General features: G+C 36.7%; 1 long non-coding RNA gene across 2 annotated transcripts; it reads right to left on the reverse strand.

Annotated features, from left to right (window-relative positions):
- Positions 1-267: 267 nt before the first annotated feature.
- On the reverse strand, positions 268-3005 carry LOC149987756 (uncharacterized). 2 transcript variants are annotated; one of them, XR_016506755.1, is made up of 3 exons: positions 2880-3005; positions 2175-2559; positions 268-2005 (listed from the first exon to the last, which is right to left on the reverse strand). It is a non-coding gene; the product is annotated as an uncharacterized LOC149987756 (long non-coding RNA). The 2 variants fall into 2 exon arrangements; XR_016506754.1 differs by lacking the exon at positions 2880-3005 and having other exon boundaries at positions 2175-2824.
- Positions 3006-11998: the final 8993 nt, after the last annotated feature.

Genomic DNA, 11998 nt, shown 5'->3' on the forward strand with positions numbered 1-11998 from the left:
ATATACCAGAAGGCTTATAATACTTCCAAAAATCATTGATGAAAAGCATCTCATCCCACTATTGCATGATTGTAATCAAGTGCAACTCAGATCTCAATAATGAACTTGATCAAAATGTCAAATACAAACTTCTCTAACACAAGTTGCACACAAATTTCCATCACAACAATGAACTTTAATTGAACTTATCCATACATTTAAGTAGTGAATAGATGCATGGATGATTACAACAATCTACCTTCACTTATCTATCACATGTTGCATGAATGGTCTCAACAATCAACCTTCATTGAATTTACCCATACATTCATTCAGTGAATAGAATAGGTTGAGCTTGCCTGTGTACAACTAATAACTATCTATTCACTACAATAGATAACTATCTATCTGCAAGTCATTATAAACTGTCCAACTCAATATCTATCTGGAAGACATTGTAAACTGTCCAACTCATAATATCATGTCTGCTTGGACTCTATACACTCCGATTAGACGATGAAGCTGCAAAGTGGGTGATTGGCAGGGTATCGTTTCAGACGGATCTAATGAGTCCACACGAACGTACTGAATCATGATTCCTCCGAAACACACTAGCAGCATATTTCAAACGATTCGACTGATATTTGCGACTTAGTTATACCTATACAGGGTGACACCGTTGGATGCTTCTCACTTGCAGGAGCTGGCCGTGCTGATGGATCAGACCGTCAGATTGCCATGTGCAGACTGCCTGCCAGCCGATCATCATCCATCGCATCTGTTGGAGATGTGGTCATCTGTAGCTGTTGTATTGTAAAGTGCCTGTTGATGCGGGCAGTGACATCCGTGACACCGTGTTGCTGCAGTCGCTCTTACAAAGTCCTTGAATCCATGGCCACCCACACAAAGACGGAATACTGGAGTCAGGTCCACAGTCGCTCCCCTTAAACAATCGTTCGCCAGCGGATGAGAATGAAGCGTTGTGGAGCTCCACAATATGTGACTGCGTACGAAGTCAAGTTCTGAGCGAGACGCTACTTTTCATAACGCAGCCTTGAGTTGTTACATTGTGGATCAGTAGATTTCTGATCATCTCCGCCACTGGCCAAACGCCTCCTCACGGGATATTTTTAATGGTTACTACTTTCAGGCACGCTCGGTGCTCCACGGACCAAGTCCAACAGCCAACCCAACATATGCTGGATGACATTGTTACGGACTAGATTCTCGTAGTAATGCCCTAGAAGTACCTCATGAGGCAAAAAGCATAATCAACATTGCACAGATGTGCGCACAAGACACCAGTGACATCACCGCGTGCATCCCGGAGCACAAACACGCACGGCAGGATAATTAGGTGGCTTAGTCTCAACCAAACATTCTCCGCAAGTTGTAACCTGCATTACACGGCGAAAGAAGCACCTGAAATTCTAAGCGAAACGAACATGTTCCAGCTACAAATCGCTGTAGATCGTCTGAGCCAATGCGGCAGTATATTACGAGGCTCCAAGCCTGAAACACGAGAGTGTAGTGTATACATGACTAACCGCTGTTTCAACAAACTCAGCCAGCACTACTACTGCACAGAAGCCGCAGTCGAAACTGCTTCGAATACCTCTCTTTGCAGCTGACACAAGCGCGGTACACGATGGGCCCGTATCATCCTACATGGACCACATACACTGGTCGTCCCTACTACTTAGCTAGTCGCTTCAGAGAGACGACACAGCCTGATTTCAAATGATTACTATCACAACTGCCTTAGTCTAGTTTGCAGACAAAGACGCGGATGACTATAAAAAGACGGTGCTCTGGGATGTTCAAGAAATGCCCAAGGTATCTCGAAGATAAATTCGAGGGCCAAGTGAGAAATGTCGCATCCCAGCTTGCTCTGACTTGCGGAACATGTAAACAAATCCCACAAACAGCTACCGCAACGGTGATAACAAGTTGACTTTGCACTCATCTTACAGGTTCACCACCTTCGCAGCACCACACCTGTACATCCTTCACAAGATCTGCACGTCTATCATAAAACCAAAAGTCATAAGCGTCTGACGCGAAAGACGACACCAAAAATCTAGACTTAAGCAAAAGGCATCGAAGCGAGGAATACAGTGTTGAAATCATCCATCTAAAGTCGAACATAGACTACTTGCATCATAATTCCTAGTTACACGAGGGGACTTCCTTACAGGAATATTCACCCGCAGGTCAGCCCCAGCATCCGCACGCGTTGACAGACTCCCATGATGCCGAGACAACCAATCCCAACGTGGCCGAAAAGAGGAAGAGACACGGAGAGCCATGCAGACTGTGAGGGAGCTGCACGAGTGAGCCACACAAGGCACAAGCTAAATTCGCTCCATCCCTCACAGTCTGGCCAGCTCTCTCTGTCGCTGCCTCGTCATGCACAACCACTCATCTTTGTCGCATCGCTCCCTGCCTCCAATATCAGCACCTCCAGCAGCACCATCCACCTTTAAGCGCCAGGCCTTTCGGACTCGTTCGCTCGCACACATAGTACAGAAGCTTCGGATTCGCTCTCGACGTCATCGGTCAACCGACTCCCACATTGCGCTGGTGCAACAAGCAAAGAGAACAAAAAAAAGCCTTAGAGCGGAGTAATCCAGGAGCCCACGGCCCAAGGTACTGGTAAAGCCTCTCCCGCCCCCATGTGGAGCATTACTTCCAACGAGGCGGAGCAAGGAGCGCCACGAGCTGCTTGTCGATCGTTGCAGTCAACCCGTCGCCCAATAGCGGAGGGACCTCGTGCCTTTCTGCAAGGGCCTCCTTGCTCGACCACACAACCGTGCCACTGGAGCTGGCACTAGGATGGTTATATACTATCCCCGGCGGTTGCAAAACAAAAAAAACATGGAACCAGCAAACTTACTTACCGATTATTCTCGCCTACGCATGGAGCTCCCTCGTAGCTGGGCCATGCTATCTCTCTGACCACACCAGGTGCAGACGGGGGAATGTTCAGTGGTGCAGACCTTTTGCTTTCCCTACTGTAAAATAGGATGCCGTGAAAATGACACCGCGGATTGGCTGAGGGGACCGTCCACCGACGTGAAAACGCCGGCACGTGGTGCAAAAGCTCATGCTTGGTAATTCTATAATGGCGTAACCGTCATACTTGCATCCGTCGAAGCTGGAGGCGATTCCAGCACCTGTCGTGGGATTAAAATCATAGAATAATTCTGAAATTAATAATTCAATAATAAATTGATACACAGTAAACTGCGAGTGTTTGTACGTGAGTGATCCAGCGAGGGAGGTGCGACTGGAAAGTCACGGCCCCTCGCTGGATGAGTGCCTGTCGTCACCAGCTAATCGTTACTCCTACGATACTGGTTAACGAACTCTGTGTCCTAATACACCCTCAACCATATCGTGGTGAAGGTGGGGTTGCTTCTCCAAGCAAGCCCAGTAACTGCAGGTGCTGGGCGAGCTTCGGCCTAGACAGCGATTTGATAAATAAATCAACCCGAATATCATGTGTTGAACAATACCAAAACTGAAATTTGTTGAGTGAATATAATTGTCAAATGAAGTGATATGGCATAGTTATACGCTTTGTATTGGAATAAAATTTTGTTGTATCAACAAGTGCCAACTTCAATTGATTTAGCAATAGTCTTTCTATCTTTGGCGATAGCCATTTTAGTTTGATACTATATCAGATTTGAGTGATTTTTTAATCTTTTTGAGTGACACAAGAGTATATTGATTTTTTAGTTCTATGAGGTTCATGTCTTTGACAGTTGACAAGAGTATTAACTTATTGTTCTTTTCTTATTTTAGAAGTAAGTAGGATTATCCCACTTCTATTATTGTATTTTGAAGGTTGCAAACTATCGACCTCTAAATAAACAATTTAGTTTTCTAATACTGATTTTTTCCTTAAAAATATTCACCTTTTTGGTAAAAATTTTCATTTGATATTAGAGGTTGTGAATTATCTTCCTCTAATTTAACTTTTTGAATTTGTTTAAGTTGTCTATAGAAGAAAAGATTATAGATGCTACTCTCAAACAAAAGTGAGAATAGATTTGTAACTATTACAAATCTTCATGAACTTGTCAATATTTTAAAAATAAAAATCTCATATATTTTTAACATGAATCATAAAGGTATTATTTCTACACATATGAAAGAAATCCATAGTCTATGCCAAAAAGTTGTGTAGTTGAAGGAAGCAAGTAGATTAATCTTACAAACAAATGTAGGAAGTCTCACTTCTACAAGCACAAAAGAAGTAAGGATTAGTATACTTAAGAAGTTTGATAGAATAAGATCAAAATTTTGAGGATTTTTGCAAAAAATTAAGCTCTATTTGAGGTTGCATCTTTTCCATTATTTTGATGAATTTACTCAAGTTGGATTCATAGAGGCACTTCTATCAAGAAGTGTTCTGTCTTGATTAACATCTTTGATGGAAAACAATTCACAATGATTCTATGATTTGAAATCATTCTTAGAAGTATTTATAGCTATATTTAGAAAAAGTGATAAAAAAGGCAATAGAAATCAAGCTTATATTTCTATAACTGAGATCATATTTAGCCACGACATATGCTGCTAAATTCCAAAATCTTGCTTGTGATGTAGATTGAAATTATAAAGTTCTTATTAATTAATTTTGATATGGATTAAAAAATAATGTAAAAAATTTATTATTGACGATTCCAAGAGTAGATTTATTAGTACAATTTATTACTTAAGCACATTGCTCAATATTATTCAAAAAAGTAATGTAATCACAAAATAAGGAGCATGGTTACCAAATATATATATATATATATATATATATAAATAATTTTTTTCAACCACAAAAAAAATTATATGGTTAAAATCTTACATAACTCCTAGATGAGAGGTCCCATTGTCTCAGATCTTTCATCTTATTTTATAATAGAAAATTATTTAGGACCAAAAAATTATAAAGTCTTAATCTTGTTAAATTTAAAAGTTTTAGCTTGTTTTATTCACAAAGACTTTATCAAAAAACAAGAAATATTTTTAATTAAAGAAACTAAATCTATACATATAGAAGTCATAGATGGTCATTTAATGTCTTCTAGAGATATTACACATGAGATTTTTCCTTTAGATTTAGCAATTAAAGTTTACAATAGTGTAATAATATTTAATATGATGAGATTTCACTTCAATTCAATTATTTTAAGATTATTATAATTAAAAAAATATATAATTTTTAAATAGATTGGATTTTTATAACCTTAATTTTTTTATTGTTTGATCCAAAATTTTGTTAGTCAACTAGAAATATATATGATTTAGTATATCCAAATCTTTACTAGTAGATGCAAAAGCTTTCATTCATGTTGCAAAAAAATATCATTTTTTGCTATACATACAATACCTATTTTTGATGGTAGAAAGATATCAAGTGATATTTCTAGTATAATAGGATGTAGATAAGATACTTGTATTATTGACATAAAGGGATAAATAATTGGAACCATGTTTGAGAAGTTATGAAAGTTTATAGAATTGGGGCTAGATTAATAGACTTATAGGATCCATTGTGGAACATTCTAGAAAGAGCTTAAGGCGTTTATCTAAGTGTGACTCACCATAGAACCTTCTAAAAAAGACTTAGGGTGGTTATTTATTTAGGACCTATCATGGAAACTTCTAAAAAGAATTTAGGGTGATTATCTATGTGGGATCCATTATCTAAGAACATTCTAAAAAATCTAGGATAATAGAACAAAGTATAAATAGGACTAGTTAGGACCTTCTAGGCATTTGGTCAAGTATAGCTTTAGAACTTCTTTCTTAATAAAGTTTGATTTTGTACCTTTCTGTTCAATTTTATTTTTTTCTATTTCCATTTACATAATCTTGTTCTATTTGTGTCTAATTCTATTTATTTCTATTTAGTTTTGTTCTGGTGCATTTTATCCTACTTTGTGATCAAGTTTTATATGGCTGTGAATTACAAGAGTCTAAGACTCTTAAGATAGAGTGGTCATATTTTATTAGTATCAGAGCAAGTATTAGATTGTTTTTTGATTGTGTATCAATAACCATTATCTAGTTCGAGATCTATTATTGTGGTTACACTAGATATTGTATTGAGGCTATCAGGAGCTATTCCTAGAAAGTCAATGAGAAGGTGAAAAGGTATTAAAATAGTTGAATCCAGTGAAGAAATTACAACATAAAAAATATGGTGGAATAATCTAAGATGGAGGCTCAAATACAACATCTCTTAGACGAGATAGCTACTTTGCAAGAACAAATAGAAGCCAATGAGATAAGAGAATTAACATCTGCTAGAGTGAAATTGAATAAGCTCAATACATACTTAAGAAGTTTAAGATAAGAAGATATATGTCAATGGTTCTTCAACATGTGACAATACTTTCAACTATTTAGAGCAAATACCATTGAAAGAATTATATATGGAGCCAATTATTTGGAAGATGTGGTGGCTATTTGGTAGCAACATTGAGTTCAAAGTTATGGAGCTAAAGGTGGATTTTTTGATTGAGAGGAGTTTGAAACTAAGTTTAAGAATCAATTTTGGTCCATTAATGCAAAGAAGATAATATGCAATCAGTTGACAAATCTTACACAATCTAGGGTAATGCAAGATTATGTCTCTTGATTCAAGTTCTTATATTTCTAAATTGATAATATTTCAGAGGTAGAGATAATAGATTAATTTCTACATGGTTTGAAATCAAGGGTCTAGCAAGAGGTAGAATTAAAAGATCCACAAATATTTGAAGAACCAATTAGGATTACAAAGAAGGTCGATGCTATAGATTTTAGATATCATAGAGTATAACCTATTGTACAAAGTCCTATGTTGCTAACTAATTTTATAGCACAACAACCAATGCCAATAAAGATTTATGTCTTACAAGGATCATTGACACTACAAAGACGACAAATATTGGTGCAAAAGAAATTGTGTTTTTATTGTCAAGAGCAAGGCCATCAAATTCAAAGTTATCCAAAATATCAAAATTCAATCACCAACAAAACAAGGTGGAATCATAGTCTTCAGACTCACTAAGTCGATAGTGAAATAAAGCAAAGAAATAAAGCTCTCTAGTAAAGGCACCAAGGGCCAATATTGGAAATAGATACTATTTCTCAAAGACAAATGGCATGGCCTTGGACAACTATAAAAAGAGTCAATTGATGCATCTAATGGGACTATTAAAAAGATAGCCTTATCAAGTACTTGTGGATTGTGGCTTTATAAAAAATTACAACTTGATTAAAATTTTTGACTAATTAGGATTTAAAACTTAGGTAATTAAACAAGGGAGTATATACCTTACAGATGATGAAGAAAATGTATTAAGTAAAACATGTAAAGAAAAAACCTTGAGGTTGACTAAAATCTACGTCCTAAGGAAAAGGTTCAAAGTAACAAAACCAAGATATAATATTATCTTTTATATGCCATAGTTGGAGGTGGAAAATAAGCAAGTTGATTAAGTAGTAAAGATAATTTCGTTCAAAGATGGAGGATGCAAGATGACTCTTTGTACCTCCACATCAAGTGAAGAAAAAAAATAATCTATAAGTAAAGATTTACTCGTAGAGATGATTTTTATCAAGAAGAAAATATAGCATAAGAAATTGGTATATATGATGGTTCTAAATCTTACATCAATGGTGGAAAAGACAACCAAAGGAGTAGAATAGGCAAAACAACTCATATGAAAATATTGACATGTCTTCTCAATCAATCTACCTAGTGGCATGCCTCTTGATTGAAGTACCTTCTTTCAAATAAAACTATTATCTGTAGCCAAACCAATAAGTTGGCTAATTTATTGCCTAACAACAAGTGAATTTAAAAAATTATAAAAAATATTAGATAAATTTTTAGAAAAGGGCTTCATTTAAGAAAGTACATTGCTATGGAAAGCATTTTTATTCTTTGTATCCAAGAAGGACGGTGGATTTTATCTTTGCATTGACTATCGAGGCCTCAATAAGCATACTATTAAAAATACATATCCACTTCTATATGTGGTTGATCTTCTTCATCAACTTTGAAGTGAGATCATATTTAGAAAATTAGATCTTTAAGGTGGCTATTGGTAGATACATATTGTAAGAGAGGATATTGAAAAGATGGCATTTTGTATGCATTATGGATATTTTGAATGGCTTTTTTTTACCTTTTGGCATCATCAATGTTCCAACCTCTTTCATAGATCACTTAAATAGATTTTTTCAATACCATTTGGATAAGTATGTAGTTGTCTTTATTGATGATATTCTTGCATATTATAAAATCTTTGAAGAGTATGAGCAATACTTATGAGAAATACTACATTAACTATAAGATAGTCACTTCTATTGCATGCAATCAAAATATAAACTTTGGAAGTCAAAAGTCATTTTTTGGAGGCATTTGGTGTCTTTCAAAGGCATAAAAATGGAGCAGAATAAGATAAAAGTAGTGGAAGATTGGCCAACCACCAAAGATGCTTTTGAAGTCTGCTTATTTTTAGGCCTTGCTAGATATTATTGCCATTTTATTCAATAATTTATACAAATTATTGCCTCATTAACAAATTTATTGAAAAAAATTGCATATTTGAATCAAAACTAAAACAATAAAGCATCTTTAATAGGTTAAAAGAAGCATTCATTGCTACTCCAATATTGCAATTGAATGACCACAAGCTTCTTTGTATGCTTAATATTGATGCTTCCAACTTTGTTAATAGAGCGGTGTCGTATTATGTGCTTTTCTGCTTGAGAATACGCAGGGCGTCTGGCTGTAGAAGGTAGTATGGAGATTCGCTAATATTCAAGCAGTCTATTAGTTTTTGACTCTTGGAATATAAACGATTGCAAGAATATATCATAAATTTATATGGATGTCCTTCGACTGCTCGCCGAAGTCCTTTTTGCCTCAACCGGTAGGTCTCTAGACATTACAGAGAACCCCGAACAACTCAATCTGCTAATCTCCAATACCGCTTTATACTCACGATCTTGTATCCACTGACTGTCTTATTAGATTAATCCAAAAAATTTCATTCACTCCGCATACTCAATCCTATAGACACCCTTTTAATTCTTCAATCACAGACGTAACTTTGATTTCACAAAACAGTCAAGAGTAATCACACCCACTTCATTAAAATCCTGATTCACCAATACAACACTAACTTCAGCAACGATTGCCTTAGTCTTCCCAAAACCTTATGAAGAAAAAACCCCAATTCTCTATTTTTTTTTCCCGCCCGAAGCATGAAGCCCGCTCTCCGACCCTTCTAAAAATCCATATTCTCTCCCTTCATTTCTTAACCTATCCTCCCCTTTAACCCTAATTCTCTCCTCTTTCAAACCCTAGCCTCTGAATTTCTTCAATCTTTCATCTTGGATCCGGAATTGGCTCCCGTTGTCAGAGCTTTCTCCTCCGTTTTTACCTTTAAGAGATCCTTTTACCGAAAAGACATTCCCGAAACGGCACAAAGGAAGGAACAGCCTGAAACGAAATCAGAGCGCCATAATCGGGATCACATTGAGTTACCCGACCAATTCAAGTCTCATATTGGCTAAGAGGCCCGTAGTAAGACCTGGATGTTCCTGTAATTGGACCGCATTGGATTGCCCGACCAAGTCAGGTCTCATATTGGGTAAGAGGCCCGTAATAGGACCTGGATTGGATGTCTTGAAATTGGATCCAATTGGCTCTTCAAACCAGGCTCACCCATCATTGAATTGGTCCTTTTCCTTCCTACTGACTCCTGTTATTGGAATCGAATGGAGCATTTCAGTATGCCCTGGCTGATTGTAACAGGGTGACTGAACCTGGCCTCTCAGTATTTGCACTGAAATTGGTCGCTGCTCCCAATATTCAAGGTAACTGAACATTAATAAAAGTCCCATTTCTTTATATTTTCATGGTATAATCGTATTACAACACGACATCCACCTCCTCTAAACCTGTGCATCCTCCGATATGCACCAATTTATCGAATTTTTGTTTGATTTAGAATATACTCTCTATGTCTTTGTCCAGTTCGTCTTTGTCACCTTCATTTTCCAAATCACTTTCATCTTCTTGCTGCGTACCTAACTTACATAATTCTCCTTTAATATCATATAATCTTTTTCTTTCTTTTCTTTTAAAATCATCAACTTTCTTATACATAATATTTCCATTCTCCAAAATACCAATAAAACTCGTATCAAAGGCACCTTCATCTCGCGAGAGTACCTCCTCTTTTGTACCTCCATAATCTCGCTTTATAGTGGTACCTCTCCAAAATCCTTAAATCCTTCAACAATCTTTGGCAATGGTTTCTCCCTCAACCTATCTCGATTCCGTTCATGATTAGGAGGTACTATTAGAAATTGTACAGCTTTCCTCCCATCTTCGCTACGTACCCTTGCATAAGCAGAACTATCGTCAAGTACTTTTGTTTCCATCCGTGTTGCCGTAATATAAGGTTGTCCTAAAATCAATGGATAAGACGTATCTTGAACAAAGAAATGTTGCTATGTCGCAACATCTCCAATCCGAATTTTGACATCTGGACAAACTCCATATAATTCGCCCCATGTGTTATTAGCTGCTCGTATTTTCCATCTATGTTCCATATCAATTGGCCATTTTTGCTTCTTATAAAGATCTTTAGACATAAGATTTATTTCAGAACCATGGTCGACTAAAGCAACAATTGGTTCTTCTATATCTCCTACTTTCACCAATACCTCAGTAGTTGCCCTTGCCCAATGCTTTCGAGTATAATGGCTCAAAGTTTCCATTTCCTTATCACTATAATCTTCAAAACATACTCGTTGATTATATCCATTCTTTTCATTTGTTGGTTGCTTGTAACCAATATCAACCTCTTCTTCATCTTTATATATTCTTGCATCAATAGCATGACTCATTCCAGTTTTACCCATTAATTGCCTCTTTCGCTTAATGCTATCAATGATAACATCATGAAACTCCTTCTTTGCAATTTCCAAAACTTCTTTCAATGTGAATTCCACCTTAGCATTTAATATACGTTCTTCCAACACCCCTTTTAAATTTGTTGCCGCTTCAATGTCAGAAAGTAGCTTATAAACAATTGATTTGCCCTTACCTTTTGTCTCCTTTGTTTTTTCTTCCAATGATGCTGAGGTATCCTTTACAGGCAATTCTTGTGAAGCTGCCTCTCGAGCCTTGTCTCCTCGAGTTTGCCTCTTAGAAGAATTTCCTTCTCTCGTATCATCAAAATTTTCTCGTCTCTTTTCTTCCATCAAAGCTTCATGTTGGCTCTTAGCAATATATGCATGAATTGAAAGAGACTCAACAGGATCCTCCCAACCTATTGCACCTCATATTGTAGCTGCAGTCCGCAATAACGCTTCTCGAGGTAATTTCCCTTTTTGTATTGTAGAAATGGCAGAAGCCCAAAACTCACTAGTTTCCGTACTTCCACCAAGGTCATCATCTACTCTAGCACCATAACTTGTACTTTCTCGTGTTGCTGTTTCATGCTCTTTTAAGTAATCTTGAACCAATGCTCTCATTTCTCCCTTGCCAAAATTGGTTTGAAGAAGATCCTCCCTATCTTTTAATACTATCTTCCCATCTTTCCAGCAAATAATTCCTTGCCATATCATATTATTAAATTCATTGCAATCTTTTCTAGTGTGTGAAGCATCATCACACCAAATGCATCTCTGTACATATCCTTGTTTTGAAACATTCTTCAAATTGTTTGTAGAAGTATTCTCTTCAAGTCTTGCTGATTTGATTTGAAGATCTCGCATTCCTCATATAATTTCTTCCATCTCCATATCTGCTTTCTTTGATAAGGATGTCAAAGGTTGAACTGTAGGCATTGTTGGTGGTGTTGTACGTACTAGAGCTTTGGGTGCTTGTACTGTTTTCGAAATATTGCTCCTATCCTTCCTCCTTTCTCTTTTTGTAAGCAACCCCACCGCATCTTCAATGTTCTTCCACTTTGTTGTCAATCCTTCATCTTCTTCTTTGTCT

This window comes from Physcomitrium patens, chromosome 15 (genome assembly GCF_059467195.1).
Source record: "Physcomitrium patens ecotype Gransden chromosome 15, ASM5946719v1, whole genome shotgun sequence".
Taxonomy (NCBI): Eukaryota; Viridiplantae; Streptophyta; class Bryopsida; order Funariales; family Funariaceae; genus Physcomitrium; species Physcomitrium patens.